Genomic DNA, 19190 nt, shown 5'->3' with positions numbered 1-19190 from the left:
CGACTGAATCCAGAACAGTCACAGGAAGGTAGTGTTGGATATTAATTAGCAGAAAGAACATAAAAGGCCACTTTTGCTAGCTTCTCATTCCCTGAGCAGGCAGTTCATGAGTTCTTCCATAACTTGCCTTAGGAAAAGATTTATTTTAGTCAAATGTACCCTGATTCAATATACTCAGAGGCTTCCCCTGGTGTTAAAAGGTATTATGTGTATCTTGAAGATTTTGATCTTGCGTACTTTTATTCATGAAGGTTTCCTCAAAGAACAGAGTGATTCTTTTCTGCATTTCTTCCTTGTTTTCCCAGGGTCCCTCATTAGGTTTCACACCTCTGATTCAAGGTCTTCTGTAGAGCTTCTACCAGTGTCTCAAAACACCTCCAGGGATGGGGCATTCACAACCTCTCTGGGCAACCTGTTCCATTGACTCACATCCCTCTGAGTGAAGAATTTCCTTCTAACCTCTAATCTAAATCTCCCCTCTTTTAGCTAAAACCATCCCCCCTTGTCATGCCATTATCTGGTTGAGCAAGGAGTCGCTCTCCATCTTTTTTATAAGTCCCCTTTAAGTACTGAAAAGCCTCAATGAGTTCACCCTGGAGCCTTCTCTTTAGCTTTCTCTTTTCTTTTTTGATGTGAAGGTAATTACTGAGTGACAGCATATATAAGTAAGCAGAAGGCAGGGAAAGATAATATGCATAGTATGATTTTTAGTCTGGCTATCAAAGAAACTTGCAATCATAAACAAGACAATTGACATAAAGGAGGGCTGCCTGTGTAATACTGATACTATTTCTTTTAGCAAATGATCAAATAAAGACAGTATAGTCTTCTTGCCTGAATGATTTCCAGAGGTCAACATAGAAATTTTATATCTATCAAGGGTGTAGAAAATTTTGTTTTTCTTGAGAAGACAGAGAGCATTGAAGATGTCTCTTCTAACTGAGGTACTGCATTTTTTGTTAGCTTTAAATTTTTGCTAATCTATCTCTGAGTGTGTTTTTCATATAGCATCACACTAGGTCAATCTGCCCTATGGATTATGAAAATGACCCACAGAAATATTTTTGTTACCAATGAAAAATTTGCTTCCAACTTTCATAGCATAAGAAGTGCTCATTGCTGTAGGGTCTGTAATTATCTGTTTCTACATGCTAATAAAATTGCTGGCTTGAGTTTTAATCTTCTCTTTAAGAAATGCATTTATAACCTTTTAAATGTACGTGGTATTTCAAACATAAAATAAGTAATGTTCCATCGTCTTTCTTCAGTACAATACCAATCACCACTGTGTGTCTTTGATATATAATGTGATTTAGAAAAAATAACAAAAAACAGATAAATGCTTGAGCTATATGACAGGAGAAGAAAGTCTTCTCCTGGAAGAAAGGATTAAGGGAAATGCTCTAATTTTATTTAATGTAATTTTTGTCTGACTGTGAATATATCATGACGTGGAATATATAGGCAAAAGAGGAATGGATTGTATAACTATGTATTAGGATGAGTATATGGGAGAGATGATTTGATACATGAGGAATTCAGTCTGCCTGGAAGAACACGGTATGAGCCCAAGGGACCTAATTTAGATAACAGTGTTAAAGTTAGCTGGGCATGATCCTGCAAGTGTTGTGCATATTTTCAGGTTTTGCATTTTTCTGTTACTTTTCCTTCGTATGGTATCTGAAGATCTGAATTAATATTCTGGTTTAATATTCTGAATTAATATCACTGGTAGTAACAATTATTTGGAAGTGTCAAAAAATATTGGTTTCTGATAATAGCTTACTAAAAAATGTTCTCAACATAGGATTTATCTTGGGAGTTATTCACAGCAAAAATATTTACAGTAGGATATCCCTGCTTGTATCCCTTTATCCCAGCATGAGAACAATCATAAAATCACTGAATGGCTTGCCTTGGAAGATTACTTAAAGATCACTTAGTTCCAACCCCCATGCCATAGGCAGGGATGCCACCCTTGATCAGGTTGATCAGGTTTGATCGCACTTGATCAGGTTGGCCAAGGCCCCATTCAACCTGGCTTTGAACACCTTCAGGGATGGGGCATCCACAACTTCTCTGGTGATCATCCATAATGACTGTGAAACAGTGCTTCCGGTGGAAATTATCATTCATGCACACGGGAGGACAAATGTGGTTTCCTTTCCTACTCCTGTGTATCCTATTTACATGATTTAAAAAAAATACTTAAAAAACAAACAAACAAACAAACCCAACATTAGGCTCTGTAAAGCCATATAAATGGCTTGATTATGTGTTAGATATTAGTAGTCCTGTTCATTCCAGTTCAATTAGTGTCATTTTTTCTTCTTTCCTTGTTATTAACACCACTCTATGCTAAACACTGTTGGTAGTTTAAGGCTGATTCTGTTCAGAATAAAACCCGCCCTGTTACCTTGGATGTGAACTTCAGTGGTGGAGACTTCAGCTGAGCAATGTGGCATTCAAACGCCTGAATACAATTCACCTCTGGGCTTTCTATCAGCTGTGAAACTCCAGAACATACGTTTTCAGGATGCTTAAAGTTCAATGATTCAATGAACTGCTGTGGAATGGTTAATGAGAAAGACACACAGGTTAGCCTCATCTCATTTCCCACAACTTTTATGATGAGTAAAGAAGAGTAATGGGTTAAATGGGTCATGGGTTAAATGCTGATATATGACACGATAACAGACTTCTGCACAGGTAAGTATAAACACAACACTTCAACAAAGACATTAGTTCAATCTGTGCAAGTTTTTGTTTTACAACTAATGCCTCATTAAACTTGTCTTTGAAAATCCATGTTTGCTTTTTTTTTTTTTTTTTTTTTTAAGGTATATTGCGTCATCTTTTTTGTCTTTATCTTGGCTTCTTTGCTTATGTATGGAAAACATTAGAAGGTTTATTAGAAATACCTTATTTTAACCATAAACTTAAAATACATTTATACATGAAAATGCTCTATTCATTAATACACTTAGGGAAATGAGTTTAAAAAATATACTCTGGACTTTAACATCCTATTCACTATTGTATTAGGAAGGGCAAAGCTTTAGACTATCTGTTGATTTTTCAGCTGATCTTTCACTGAGGTAGAAAGGTAGTAAATTTTTCAGTGTTAGATTCTAGGCTGGGCTTGTTAAGAAGAATGCCAGTTTTCTTTCAGCTATCCAAGAATAACCATTGCAAGATTTTAAATTGTCAGCACTGGCCAAATGAGTACTCTTAAATAAGCAAATGCCACATTAACATCCATTTCAATTGATTAAGGTGAACTTTGCTTATTTTAAATAGTTGTATACTCCATGAACTGAAGTATTCTTGCAACAGTGTAGTACAAACCATTTTAAGAATAATTCATGAGTTATAAGCGTTTATGAATGTGTCTTTTGATTTTTATTTAAGAATAAGAACTACCATAAATGGAAAGATGAACTATTGTGTTTTGTCATATTTTTTGGAAGAAAAAAAAAGAAAAAAGGAGAAAGACTATTTTGAACCCTTAAATGTGGAGATATTTCATTTTCAAACTTGAAATAGGAGTTTTCTGTACCATGTGAAGTTTTATGTGGAGTTTAACAAACGTATATCTTCTAACTAAAGTCAGTATCTTTGAATTATTTGGCCTGTGGGCATACAAGCATTGTTTTTCCTTCTCTTTTTGCTGTGAAGTCTTCTGGATTTGCAAATCACTTTTCACAAAAGATAGATGAAATCTAACTAATTAATCTTAGTTTAAACTGCATAAGATTCTGTTATTCATTTTTTTTAATTCTATTTTTATTGTTTTATATTTTGAAGACTATGAAATGAAACATACCATTTTCAAAAATCTGAAAAAGAGCTTCTAGAAAACAATTGCAATCATTCATTTTCTTCATTGGGCTCTATAGGAAGCATTGATTCTCCAGGAACGTACATGCCACTTTGCTATCGTGGGTTATTCTCACAAAGCAGTATCCAATGAGTTAAAGGGACTTAACAATGCAAGGAGCAGATATGAAGTATCATGGTCCTTCACTTTGTCCTTGACCATAAGTCTTCCATTTTGACATATGAGTTCAAATGTACTGTATCTCCAGTCTAGCATTTCTATTTCTCTTTCCTTCCTGTAGAAACCAAAGGGGAGAAGGTAATGGGAGAAGAGGTGGGGAGGGAAAAAAATGGATAAGAGATGCCTTTGTGTGCCCAGGTCTCATTTCAGATTGGAGCTGGTACATAGCTAGAATACAGCTTACTTAGAGACTGCTCATGTTCTGGTGCAAGGTTTCTCATGCTGCTATTAAGAGCAAGCAAAATGTCTCACTTTTCCTCCTAGCTTCCTATACTTCACCTGTATTTGTCTTAGCCCTCTTCTCTACTGCCATGGTGTTGAACTGTGAAATTTAATGTGTTTTGACATAAAGATGAACACTGAAGCACAAGTAAAATCAAATATGTGTCAGAATGGAGTGATGCTTGTAGCTAACACAAAGACAAAAATTGTGATTTCTTCTATTGCATTTTTTTGCCTTTACAATAGGGCAGTCCAAAAATAATAAATAAATAAATAAATAAATAAATCACTCTAATATGGTGGTTTTAACCACTATCTGTGAAAGAGAAGTTCACTATCACCTTAGCTCAGTATTTGTGAAAGACTTAAAATCTTTTCTTATTTCTTTACACTCTAGTTTAATGCTGAAGTTTTTATAGATGATATTTTCCCTATGACAATTGCACATGAATTGTCTGGCCCAGGTTTTTAGTTGCAGACTAACTTGTGCTGAAAAGTGTATTTGAAAATCAGAATATCTGCTCCAAAGAACAATTCAGTGCTTCTTCAGTGTCTCTTTAAATAGCAGTCATGTAAAAACTTGAAGAATGAAATGCTAGAAAAATCTGCATTGAACAATTTTTCACTGGTAGGTGGTGGAGTTTAAATAAAAGTCCTTTCGTCTGACCATGAGGGTTCATATTTTAACACTACTAACATTGGCTGAGATCAGTTGAGACTATTCACCTTTCTAGCAGGCTTTTAAAAGGCAAGTAAATTACCACATTTTTCATTTCACTGAATTTGATTTCTACCAGATACTCAAACTATTTTGAGTGGTACTGTATCTGAATGTACAGCATTTCATGGTTAGATATAAGGTCTTATAATTAAAATGTGTTACCCAGTTTTAGGAGCACGTGGAGTGAAAACAGGCTCTCTAAGTGATTAAACTTCTACAGTATCAAAGCTGGAGCCTTGTGCTGTAGTTTATACTTTCTGTTGAGGTGCATATGCTTTTTTTAAAAGCTAAAATGTACAAAGTGAAGTTCATATGTACCATTATGTTGTTAGGCTTTTCATGACTGTGGTTGAAAAATAAGATAATAATAAAAGAGCAAACATGGAGACTGTTCATTCAGAGAGATTTTCTGTAGTTAAGAGGTCAGTGCATTATTTTCTGAGAAAATTCATCAATGTCAGTAGTGTTAATGAAGATGTGGGACACGTGTCAAGTATTATTCTATCCACATCTCTACTGCCATTGTGGTCTAGTGCTTGTTTAGTAGATAACTAAATGAAAACTGTGCCAGTACTTTACATGCTGTGAGTAGGTCCACGTAAGAAGAGAGGAGAGAGCATCTTCATTCTCTTTCTAGTTACACCACTCACTGATAATCATTCCTAGCCTCATATTGCCTGCTTTTTTACTAAGATTAGAGGAATATTTCTGTCAAGAAGAGAAGCAGGATTTAAATAGCCTTTGATACTTTCCCTCATCATGTCTTGAAACTAGAAGCTGGACTGAATTTCTTCTTGTTACCATCTCCGTTCATATAGCACAAGGAAAAGGCAAGGGCCTACTTTTGATAGATGTGGCTCCTAGTTAGCCTGTGTGCTGTATAGTGCTGAAAAAGCTGTATGTTATACAAAGGGAAAAATATAATAATGCAAATTGTTAATCTTTACCTCATTTAGTATTTATTTTATTTTATTTTATTTTATTTTATTTTATTTTATTTTATTTTATTTTATTTTATTTTATTTTATTTTATTTTATTTTATTTTATTTTTTATCCTGAAACGAACAGATTATTTTTGAAATGTGGGTTAACCTTGGATGGCTGCCAGTTACCCACCAAGCCACTCTCTCACTCATCTCCCTCAGCTGGGTTTTCTGCCTTTCAGGTGGTCAGAACAAATCCTGCCTTTCCGTAGCCATTTGTTATGGCCCTTCAGGACAGTGTAAATAGCACACATATGAAGAAGTGAACTAACAATAATCCTGCTAAGTATTTCCAGATCATTTTTATAGACTTTTGTATAGAACTTGTGTATAGGATTTATTGGAAACATTTCTGTCTTTTATTTCAGTTTCACAGCCATGTGCTTTAATCTCTCTTCCTATTTTTCTGTCTGAAAGACAGCAGCTACTGCATAGGTTTCTCTTGATCTTGCAAGTTTTTTATGTATTTATTTTATTAATTATTCTCATAGTGTGTCTTCTGGAAAGGTTCTACATTGTTGCCTTTTGGCTAAGTTCTTGCCTTTTAAAAAGCAAATTTGGAATCTGTACTGAAACACTGTTATTTCAATTTGTTAAAAAACTGTGAATATTTGCCTTACCCAGGTGTTGGCCAGAATGAAAAAAATCATTTGATTTCTCTTCATGTGCCATACACACTATTAATGTGAACTTTCTTTACTAATTTGTTTCTTTGTGACTGAAACTTCATATGTCTTTAAGAGAATTCACTCTGAAGCACGCTGAATTCCATTCTTACTTCTCCCACTGTAATGAGGAGGTTTTAAAATCTTTAAAGTGTGATCTTAGCCAGAGCAGGAGGTCTACGTATAGTAATGCTGATAAATGAAATGTTTAAAAAAAAAAAAAAAAAAAAAAAAAGAATTTGAGCAATATGGCTATGAATAATGAAAACAAGGAGAGAGAGAATAAAATTGAGGCCATTCCAAAAGACCAAAAGCTGAAATCAGCAAAATTAAAAAAAATATATCAAAATCTGTCGTGTTTCTTATATATGATATATTGGTGAAGGCTGTTTATAGTAAAGGCTATTTACAGTGACTGGGAAAAGAGTGAAATACAGGTTTATGACTTATGGAGTCCTTTGCTTTCATTGCTTCATTGGGAACTCATTAAAATCGATGGTCTCTGTTAAATTCCAAAGACTTTGGATTAAATTGTTGACTGTGATATTCCTATCCATTATTTCCATTGACGTACAGATAGCAGGTGGCCATTGCTTTATTAATATACTGGAATGTAGTATATTTTAATATTATATATGCTTACATATATAAACTGTGTGAGAATAAAGGCAACCTAAATGGTCTCATTTTAGAACTGTCACTGTATGGGTTATTTGGCCTAATAAGTAATCTTGTGAGAAACATGGCAGTATTTATATACAATACATAGTCTATCACATTTTATTACTTAAATGTAGTAATATTAAAAAAAAAAGCTCCTATTTGCCATGAGCATGGGAGCAAAGTAGGGGTCTGGAGATCTCTGGGCTTTAATTTTGAAGTTAAATTTGCCATCTATAAATTTTGCCTCTCAGGCACAGATAGTTGTTTTTTTTTTTTTTTTTAAGGTTTTACAGGAATATCGCTTTTGACAGATTGATTGTGTGACTTCGTGTTGCTCTAATAACTTCTTTTTAATGGGAGAACTTTGATTGATGTCAGACTCAAAAGTTCAGTGACAATGTGCCTTCTCTGAGTTTAGAGGTTAAAAACAATTGACACTTTTGTATGCACAGAATAAACTGCCATAAAAAATATTAATTCTATGACTATTTGATAGAAACATATTCAAAATGAATGGTCAGCTTTTCTGTAAGCTTTGAGACAGTGAATATGACTCTATTAATAAAAAAAATCAACAACCATTACTGAAATAATTAAGAAAAACATAATAAGCCAGGGCTTGTTGTAATTACAGTTGCAGATAGAGTAGTATCAGGCTTGGAAATATTTAATATTTCTGATTCTGTGGAAATTCAAAAAATACTTTAAGAACTATTATTAATTAACAACTAATTTCTGAACTATTCTAGCAAATTATAGCATAGAAAACATTTTTGTTTTAATGCATATTGCTGTTAAAAAAAAAAAAAAAAAAGAAGAACGTGCTAAAGCACACTGCTGTTGGAGGTACAGCATGGTTTTCTGACATTAAGAACATCTGAATGGAGGAGCACCTGAGGAACCTTGAATGAGGTCCTGGCCCATGAGATGGATGGGGTGGAGCTTTGAGGGGGTATGCGCACGGGCAGTGTGGTCAGTGAGGACCCTTGGGGCTATGGTAATGCAATTGAAAATCAGATGAAGTGTAACTTGACCAACATGAACAGTGTCTGCAGGCTATTCTGTCTGGTGTGCATATAGCAATAAGGCACAGCACAAAAACCTGTGCATTAAGAAGTGTGAATTTCTATAGTTTTATATATTATTTTAGAAGAAGTTTAGTGTGGTTAGTGGCCTTTCTGGGTCAACCTTCACCTCACAGAAGTTAAACATTTTCCCTATGGTCATGTTACTCCAGGATATTCTCCTTTTTCCTTTCAGAGAACAAGACCACGTAAAAATGTTTTGAAGTATTGTTCAACTTGTGTTGAAATGCACCTCATCACACCTGAGTTCATCCCTTTAATTCAAGCTATTCATTTGTGTTCCTTCTGCAGTCAGTGGAGAGGAAAAGGGAAACTTGTCCTGACATCTTAAAGGGATATGTGAGATGGGAAGAATTACTTTATGGAAGCCCCATTCTCATATCTGACTAAAAATAACCACCTACTCCTGTGTCCTAAAGCTAAATAATACAAATCATATATTTGGTAAACCATAAGTATAGTTGATTTTTTTAACAGCTCTTAGGTAAAGACTTTAGTATAGCATATATATTTAAATATATTGATATATGACATTATTTTTACTACTTCCTGATTCATGAGAGCTAAATGGTGAAACCATTCATTCTTGACAATTTTTAGTGGATAATTAATTTAGTGGATAATTTTAGTGGATAATTAACAATTCTACTTAAAAACAAGCAAATTAAAACAACATCAATTTTAAAATAATTAAGACTTCTAACCATTCTAATGCAATCTTCAGACATTATTGACCAATGAAAGCAGTAAATTTCCCAGGCTAATTTTATCCAAGAGAAGTGTTGAATAAAAATTGAATAAATGTACTGTTATAACAATTTATATTCTGCTATGTTCATATAACAAAAATATCTTGAATCTCAATATTATAATGAACTTGAGGAAGGGGTGCAACATGTTCATCTATGTTCATTTTTCTTTTTAACTCTCTACTCTTTCTTCTCTTTGTCCCCTAATGTTGGTCTGCTTTTTCCATCTATTCATATCTCTTTCTTTGTTATTTCCTGCCCAGTAGCATGTAGAATTTTTTTTTCCTCCCATAGAGATATGCAAGAATAAGAGGATGCTCAAGGGAGACCTTATTGCTCTCTACAACTACCTGAAAGGAAGATGTGGGGAGCTGGGGGTTGGTCTTGCAGATAACTAGTGATAGAACTAGAGGGAATGGCCTCAAGTTGCACCAGGGGAGGTTTAGGTTGGAGATTAGGAGACATTTCATCTCAGAAAGAGTGGTTAAGCATTGGAATGGGTTGCCGAGGAAGTGGCAGAGTCCCTGTCCCTGGGAATGTTAAGGAAAGGTTGGATGTGGTGCTTAGGGACATGGTTCAGTGGATGACATTGGTAGTAGGGTGATGGTTGGCCAGATGATCTTGAAGGCCTTTTCCAACCTTAATGATTCTATGATTCTAATGAGAAAGGCAGAGAAAAAGACCTAATACTTCAAAAGTAAAAGCTTCTGAACAACTGTTAGGTGAGTGGTCACGTCTTCACATTGGGACCTTTCTGAGTTGAGTTCAAAACTATTCTTCATCTGGCTAAATAAATGGAAAGGGCTTTAAATGATAAACACCTTCTTTAGCTAACTACCTGCTGTTTTGGGGCTGTTGAGGGTCTTGTTCTGATTTTCATATTTAAAAGTCTGTTTCCCTGGGCCTGGTTGTGAGCAGAGGACAGGTAAAAGGCCCTGAGGACACTGGGGAAGGTGTTGTCCCTAGAACCTTAGGCTTAGGACAGCCTGGGGCTTTGACTTCAGCATGGCTGGGCAGCTCTCCTCCCATTCTACTACTTTTCTTCACGTAGACTTTATCTCCAAACACTGCAATGACCATATTGTTACTTTCATGTAGTATAAGTTAGGCCTAAGGGGCCATGCTTTCATGAGAATGAAGCATATGGATAATACATTCAGTTGTATCCTAGGAAAGTCTGAGTGGCTTTCCCTGAACATCTCAGTCTTGTTGAATATTGTGCATGAATGCTTGGGCAACTAGTCACAATAATTGTATTTCACCTTTCATAAAAAATACGCACGCAGCAAGCAGACATCATTTGTCCAGAGTATTCAGAAGGTAAAAAGGAAAGGAAACTGACTTGTTTTTGTTTTTCCAACTGAGAAGAGTATATTTAGCTAACAACCTAAAGTTCTTTACTAGCCAGTCATATAACATGTTAAAAATAACACTTTTGCTATGTTTGCTTCATCTTAAAGTTCTCATCCCTGTGAAAATATTTTTTATGCTTCTGTTGTCATGTGCTATATTTTTAATTTCATTTGAGTTTATCAGATTTATGAGAATAACTTCTGTAAGAATTGTGTTTTGTGTATAGACACAGGTATAATTTTTGAGTCTGATCATGCATTTGATAGGAACCTTAATGCTAAAGTGGCTAGTTGGAATTTTTGCTGCGCAAGAAATACAAAATTAGCCATTTATGTTTTTAGATCATAGAAACACCTGTGGTCCCATAATAATTATTCTCTATCAAACTCATAATCGTCTTACAACTTTTACTCAGGTTTCTTTTTTAACGTTTTTTTTTTGCCTGGCTTCCTACATCCTTTGCTATGTTTCTAAATAAGTGATTTATTATTTTTCCTTAGATGATGACCATCTAGGGATAATTTTGAAAAAGGAGTTAGTTAAACCCGTGATATGAACAGAATTTTTGCAAATTTCAACATTAACTGTGATTATTTGTGTATAAATTATTTCATTGAAAGCAGCTATCTATCAGAAATAAGTTCCTGCTGAAAATGATACAGTAGTCTGGAATTAAAGTATTCTCATTGGTAGGTGCTGATACTTGTCATAAATCACATAATTCAAAGAAGCATGATGTTTGTTCAGAGGGGAACACATTCTGTCTTTATACACATACAAATATGCATTCCAATGGCAAAGCTGTTAAGGATTTAATTAATTGCATTGCCATTTAACATCAAAATAATCAAAGCCTTCCTGGTGCAAGAACAGTAAATCAAACACCATCTGGTTATTGCCCAGGGCCTTCATGGCATAAACTACAATTTTTTTTTCTGTACATTTCCCATTGCCAAGACTTGTTACAGATAGAAAGACTGTTGTGATCCTGAACTATGTTGTGACCACAAAGTAGATTCCTTTATTAAACTGAGGATAATTAGAAATATTTCCATATGATTTTCAAAACCAGTGAAAACAATGACTGAAGCACAAATTAGAATAATTTTAAATTAAGAGCAGGTATGCTCAGGACAAACTCTGCTGAAAGTCAAAGGTAAACCTGAAACTAATCATAGAATCATTAAGGTTCAAAAAGACCTCCAAGATCATCTGGTCCAACCATCACTCTACCACCTATATCACCCACTAAGCCATGTCCCCAAGCACCACAACCAACTTTTCCTTAAACACCCCCAGGGACAGGGACTCTGCCACTTCCTCGGCAACCCATTCCAATGCTTAACCACTCTTTCTGAGATGAAATGTCTCCTAATCTCCAACCTAAACCTCCCCTGGTGCAACTTGAGGCCATTCCCTCTAGTCCTATCACTAGTTATCTGTGATATCTGTAACTAGGATAGGCCTTTCCTTCTGTCCTCATGGGTGTAGTCACATAGATTGCATGATCTTTGTTTTCATAATTCAGTTTCATGATTTTTTTTTCATAATTCAAATTCATGTTGATGAACAAAAATAAGAAAAGTTCCAGTTCTCATGGCTGCCCAATAATATACCTAATTTTAAGCATGGAAAGAGTCTATTTAAACCAAAAGGATACTTGTGGTTTAAGTATTTTGCTGGACAAAGGCCAAAAATAAAAATCGGAAATTACGTGGAATTTTATAAGTATTTTTGGCTACAGGATTCACTAGCTACATCAATGAAATATTTTGCTTGGTTGGTTTTGCATAAAAAACTGTCTATTTATTCATTCAGTAACATTTTATCTTTGTGACCTTCTTGAATGGCCTCCTAATTTTTTCTACAGGAACAATGCTATTGTTAGCCTTTCTTTTTCTTATGTAGTTGTTTCCTTCTATATCATTGTTGCAGTTGCTAGTTGCTAGTGCCAACCTAATCAACTAAATCTTAAATTTGTGATTTAGCATGTAATATAATGTTTGTCTATTCATCCAGTTCTGTTTTATTTTATTTATTTTTAAATTAAATTTAGTTGGGAAGGTTTTCCATGCTGGTATCCAAAAAATATATTTTGCTATCTAGGTGTTGTGCACTTTCGGGTTCTGAAAATGGTAATCTGGAATGAAAACTTCTGTTGTTTCTAGAACCTCAAATAATAACCTATGTTTACCTCATCAGCTTTGAAGCAGGGTGTACTCTTAGTATATCCATAGATCAACTTTGTTTTATTTTTCAGCTTGTCATCTCATTTCTCAAAACATTTTATCTAATTATTTACAAGTCTATTAGACATACTTACAATTCATTAGCTAGAAATAAATAAATAAATAATAATTAATAAATAAATCAATAAAATAATAATTAGCTAGACTATTTTACTAGCAAATAATTAATAATGTATATTTTAAAAATTTTCTTTAGTACTATGGGTCAGGGTTTACCTTAAATAAAAGTGTTTGTTTTTATTTTTCATCAACATTCTTTTGCAGAAAGTTAAATACAAAAGTGGCTAAGGTTGTAATGAGCTTTCCATTTAACAGTACATTAAAAAAATTGTTCCAACGTATACATACATGCCTATTTGAATTAGTCAAGCAACTGCTACTTTATGTGAATATACAGTTACTTTAGCAGCCCAGTGAAAATCTGCTGGAAAATCTTTGGTCCTGTAGTACTTTATGTGCTCCATATCAGGAAATCAGGATGTATGTAGTTCACAGTAAACACAAGAAAATCCCTGAATTATAAAGTTACAAAATGAAGGTATCTCTCCTTTAGAAGAAACCTAAACATCCAAGTTAAGAGAGAGGTCTGAAAAAAGAGTTGGCTTTAGACTTTTGTTACATGAAATTATGGGAGGAGAGAATTGGATTACTTGAATGTCAGAAACTCAACAGGGTTGACTTCATTTTGGAAATAGACGTTTCAAATGATTTACTTATTTTTATTTCTTATTTGTGTTCTACTGAAGGACCACAACTGACAGAATATAAACAAGGTCAGACTTCATATAACTCATGAATTAAGAACTGTACAACACCATAGGTATTTTTACATGATTAAGCAGGCCAAAGAAAATAAAATGCTGTCTGAATGACATGACAATAAGTTAGAGAGAAACTTTGATTGTTGCCTTTTGGTTAAATGCTGACTGGCATCAGAGAGAAGGTAACAGGACATATGGTAAAAACACTTCTTATAATAAAAACTTGGAGAACTTAGGCTTCTGGGATGTCCTAAATCTTACAAGCCCTAATAATATTAATAATATCTAATAAAGTTTTCTACAGAACATATGTTATTTCTGCTGGTGTCTGTTGGCTCTCCTTTTGGAAATCAACAGGAAATTACAAAACTTTGGAATTTACAAATAATTTTGGTCTGTATAAGATTCCTGATCTTATACTATTAAAATATTTATTTATCACTCTTGGGATGAACAGTGAATTGTGTTGCAAGTAAGTCTTAGACAGTGGGGGCATTTTGATATGGTGACAGTGGGAAAGAATAAGGTAGTCTGGTTTATCTTTTGATTTCATTGCCATCACAAGCAGCTTTTTACAGAGAGAATCTGTGCTTTGTGCATCTTTATGTAAACTCTTAGTGGAAAAAAGACATGTTTAAACATAGAAAAACAGGAACGGCTGACATAAATACTTTTTAGTTTACGTTTGTCAGTCTATTTAAATAGTTAAAAACAAACAAAAATTTCTTTCTCCTCAAGAGTTTTGTCTATCTGTAAAAAGTTTCTCATTTACAAAATCCAGGTGTCAAAGCAGGATCAGGTAAACACTTCTGCAGTTTCTGTTTGCTAGGTTTCCACGGGCTGCAGTGAGAACTCAGCCGCATCTCACGTAAATGTCTAAACACAAGGCACCTTTCAGGCCTTAATCAGCTGTATCAGTGTAATCACAGTCCAGCTGCAGGAGCACTTGAAAAGCAGAAAATTCTGAACAGCCTACTGCTGGGATTAGACTGTGGCTGGTACCTTTACTTGCAAATGTAATGCTAGCTCAGCCCTTTTCATGTTGTTTCCAAAGTACTGAGATCTTTGCTATAACTGTGATGCCATACATCCCAAGCAAGCCATCTTACTATTAAATAAATAAATAATCTTCTCTTAATAGCAGACAGTGGAATGTGGAAAACCAGCAAGTTGTGTTTTCTCGCAAAATAAATGATCTGATTCATTTTAGATAAGGGCACATGTCTCAACTAGTGTACATCCAGGAATAAGTACCCTGCAGCCAAACACTGGGAAAACCAAAATCTGTCTGCCCACATTCTGCAAGTACTTCTGAGAAAATGGAACAGAATCCTTAGACTGGTACAATACCTGTTTCTTTTTTATTATTTATTTATTTATTTTTTCAGGAGCTCTTTGTGCATGGGATGGTTGGATTTGATATTTTAAGGCAACAGCTGTTACCACTGTCCAGTATGCCTCTGGCTCTAAATGTGCATGTTAGAGATGCAGAGAGTTCTGCTCTCAATGAGGGACATCCATTTCATTCACTGTACTGAGGTCCATGTCACACACGATTGCTCTTAACCTTGTTTCTGAGACAGATGGAAAAATAAAAGGCTGAACTGTTTTTCTTTTATTGCTCTTTGCCAAGGCTGATCATTTTTTAAAAACAAAACAGCGAGGACTCTGCTGAATGTATACATTGTTGGCCTAATAATGCCTTAATTGAAGCTAATGGACATTATCCAGTGAGTTTGGAGGAGGGCAGAATGAGGCCAGACCATGCCCTATTGAAAAACTCCACTGTTGCTCATGCCTCCTTAAGTTTTAGACATTGATGGAACAAATACTAGTCCTGCTAATGATAGCCTTGAACCAGAAAAATATTTTTTACTTGCAGTTTAATGATATTTAGATTTTCTCTTGTACATTTGTTTTACCTACTGCTGTGAAAGAATTTTTTTGTCTTCATCCAAACATTTAGACTGTGTGCTGTCATTGTAGGCGCTGTTGGATTATATACAGGTTTATGAGATAGTTCAGTAATGTGGTGTAACCCAGGAGGCGATACAAGAAATGTAATGCAAGAAATTTTCTTCTGCCAGATGGAGCTGTACCTTGCTGATAGATGATTACAAGTCTGCTTATAAAATACTAAATGACTCTTGAGCCATTTGCCTTGCCTTGGGACCCGAATTGTTTGGTTAATCTAGTACCTGCATCTGCTTGTTGCTGATACCACTTTTTTTTTTTTTCTTTTTTTTCTTTCTTTCTGTGTTTGTTAATTTAAATGTAATTCATGGAAAAGTACAATCCCAAAGAAGATGCAGGTATATAAATTAATGTAACAGAATTTCAGTTCCCTAGTCTATAGGAGTTATGTATCCCCTAAGGTTACCATAATGTGTGGTGTCAGGACTGTGAACTGAGACAGTCAAGGCAAAATATTTTGTTATCACAGAATTTTCCTGGTTCATTTGATATCAACCCAATTTGAGGAGATCACTGTGTTTCTTCTAGTAAGCATTTCTTTTGTCTTGCCTTAGAAACACATTGCACTTCTGATTTATGCTGCAATAGCGCAAGGTGGGTTTATTGTGTAGGCAGTTTCAAGAGGATAGCATTCATATGTGTGTCCTCAACCCAGGGCTGTCTATTCCACTTAGGTTGGTTGTGCTGATTCTTGAATTTCCTGTTACCACAAGCTCTTGTCAAAGCCCAGCACAGTAAAAAAGGAGTGCACTCTAAAATGATCAAAAACATGCTATCTGTGCAGCCAGTCTATAAACTGAATGCAAACTTGTCCAATAGTAATGGATACAAACAGTAGGATTCATCTCACCTTATTTAGACTACTAAAGTGAGGTATTCACCTTGCCGTGTATATTCTTTGTGGTCAATATAAACAGAATATTATCATTGATTTCATATTGTGTTTGCATGCACTTTGGCTTAGCACTAACGTGACAGTTACTTCATCATATGGGAAAGCTGGAGCAAAAAACTCTCGTGAGCCCGCATTACTCCTTAGAATTCTAATTAATTTAGTCCAATTATATAGTAAGAGATAGCACTCTAGAAATGGTTATGGAGCTGTGTTAGCAAAACTCGGCAAATGACAAACAGAAGAGTAATGCTTTGCTCTACCAAAGGTGAGGAAGGGTCTAATATATAGGTAAGTAATATCATTGTATCAGGGCAAAATGGAATAGAGGCATACTGGTAAGGTAGCTTTATAACCAGTTGTAGGGGATTCCTACCAACGCTGGGAAGTATTGTGGGGGTAAGGTACTGGTAGAAAATATGAAAAGTGTTGATGAGGGCTGGCACTGTGATGCAGCTGTAAACATTTTGCTGTGAATAAGCAGATAATTAATGAGGTGGTGTAGGCTTTGATAGTGTATATAAATTGAAAAAAGCTTCTGCTTTGTGCAAAAGGAAACAAATGGGAGAATGCAACAAGGGTCTTGAAAGGATTGTACTGTTGATATTGGAAATTAACCCTTTGTATTTCTTGAGGCCAAAGAAAAGGATGTTAAGAAACTGAGATGAGAGAGTCCTAGGTTAGCATTTTCATTACATGAATAAGCAGGAAAGAAGACTTATGCAGAGGCAATCTTCAAGAATTTTAAATGTAGGTTGGATGTGAGAAGAGAGACGTAAATCCAAACTGACTAAAATGATATGTGAAGGTAAGGAGTACGATTACAGTACTGTGAAGAAAGGAAATGAAGGAGAATATTTGCAGGGAAAAAAATTAGAACGGTGCTGGGATGGTGTTGAGAGTAAACTCATAGCTAGAGATTAATAAAAGCCTGGCAAAAGACTGCACTAACATTTGATTTGGAAAAAGTAAGGTTAGTTTAATTGGAGGGGATGAAATCAAGTGAATTTTTAGCACAGGGAATGCTGTTGAATTACACGTCATCTGTGGTGAAATTTCGCAGAGATGAGTGACAGAGAAAGAAGGAGAAGAAGATCAAGAACAACATCTCTTCAGCAAGAGAAAATACAGTGAAGGATCAGTTGAAGCACATATGAAGAGAGATCAGAGAGATGGAAGATGAATCAGCCTCCAAACCCAAGAATAGTATAGGCAGCCATGTCAAAAGCAGTGACTCTCTGGGAGGATGAGTAAGGAACATTGCTGCTAGTTTCTCTTGAGAGGTCAGTAGAATGGACTTTGGTGAGAGTGATTTTCTTGTCAGTAAAATAAAATGTTTTAGTAAAATAAAGTAATTTTAGTTTCTGTCACTGACTGAAGAGAAAAAAGAAACAGGCTGGGGATCAAGCTAAGGCCTGAAATTATATCTGTATTTGACTGTAGTAGTTTACATCATGGCTTAATTGAGGAAAATCATAGTTTTTGAAACATGTACATATATTAACATGAATTAGACACCAGATGCTGTGAATAGTGCACAAGATGTATGCTCCCCACAAGGAGAAGTAAGCAACAAGAGATATATATCTTTCACATTGCCATTGCAAGGCTTTTTGGCTTACAGGGTTAACTCATTTCCTTTCCCTGCCAAAAAATGCATGCGCATGCATACCAAGGAAAAGTTTTATGTCTGATATACTGACATTCAAAAAGACAAAGTTAAATCTGCAGTCACTTCGCCTATTTACATGGACTGTGGTGTTCTGGCATTGTACTAGTCAGACTTCAGAATAAAGATCTCCTCACTTAAATGGTTACTAAGATTATCACGTTTTGAATATTGTACAGAAAATCTGGTGAGTGTATTCTTCTGACACAAAATATATTTAGTCAGTATATATTCTGAAGTGCTAGCAATTAGTATGTCAATGCATAGAAGATTTTGAAATACTAAATAACGTGCTGAAGCTTATAATTAAATAAATTACTCCAGTGACACTGGTACAAGTTGTTTATTTCCATTGTAACTAGCAGAGCATGGTATATTGGTGCAAACTAAGGATGTAGTCACATTTGGAAAAACAACTTCAAATACATATTTCATATTTTAATGATTTTAACCAAGAAATACAAGCAGTTCAATTGTTCTTTGTATTTTGTCAGATATTATTCTTCATTGTAAGAATACATAGACTTTTCAGATATGAGGTATGCTGCTAGAATATTAATGTTTGGTTTTGTGAGATTTCTGAATATTGTTCAGAATAGTTATATATTCTGAATGCAAAGTGCATGCAGAAGTATTATCACTTGGAGTAATAATGATAAATTATTTCTTAGTCCAGCAATGTTTTCATGTATACATCTAAGTAATAGACTGATTAAAATGCTTCTTTTATTTGGACTTTGTTAGAGATCATTTATCAGATCACAGAGGTGCTTTAAAATATTTTGGTAAATGGCACTTCACTTTTCTATTTTATATTAAATTCTGAGCTATATACTGCAGGAGTATCAGCAGAATCACTCTAGTCAAGATTGCCTTGAGATTTACAATTTAATTGTGATAATTTTTATTTCTTATAGCTTAATAAGTGAATTTTAGTTTTTATGTTTAACTTAATTCCTTAGGGATTGTATGAAATTTCAAATCAAAATATATGCTAATTCATGCTGACTTTTAACTTCACATTTCTTTCTCTTCCCCATTACCTTCCCACGCCTACAAGCATTCTGATAATAAGTTGGAAACTAGAACTACATAATGTAAGCACATGCAAAGGTAGATCTCTTTCTTTAGTCATTCTTGAGT

The 19190-nt window shown here is 34.7% G+C and overlaps 1 protein-coding gene across 1 annotated transcript in view; it reads left to right on the top strand.

Annotated features, from left to right (window-relative positions):
- OCA2 (OCA2 melanosomal transmembrane protein) overlaps window positions 1–19190 on the top strand; it is a gene marked incomplete at its 3' end in the record, with an annotated part of 212861 nt that overhangs the window by 176387 nt on the left and 17284 nt on the right. The gene's annotated exons all lie outside the window — the stretch shown is intronic.

Source organism: Netta rufina (genome assembly GCF_964035555.1).
Source record: "Netta rufina genome assembly, chromosome: 1".
Taxonomy (NCBI): domain Eukaryota; kingdom Metazoa; phylum Chordata; class Aves; order Anseriformes; family Anatidae; genus Netta; species Netta rufina.
This window is presented reverse-complemented; position numbering and strand designations above follow the sequence as displayed.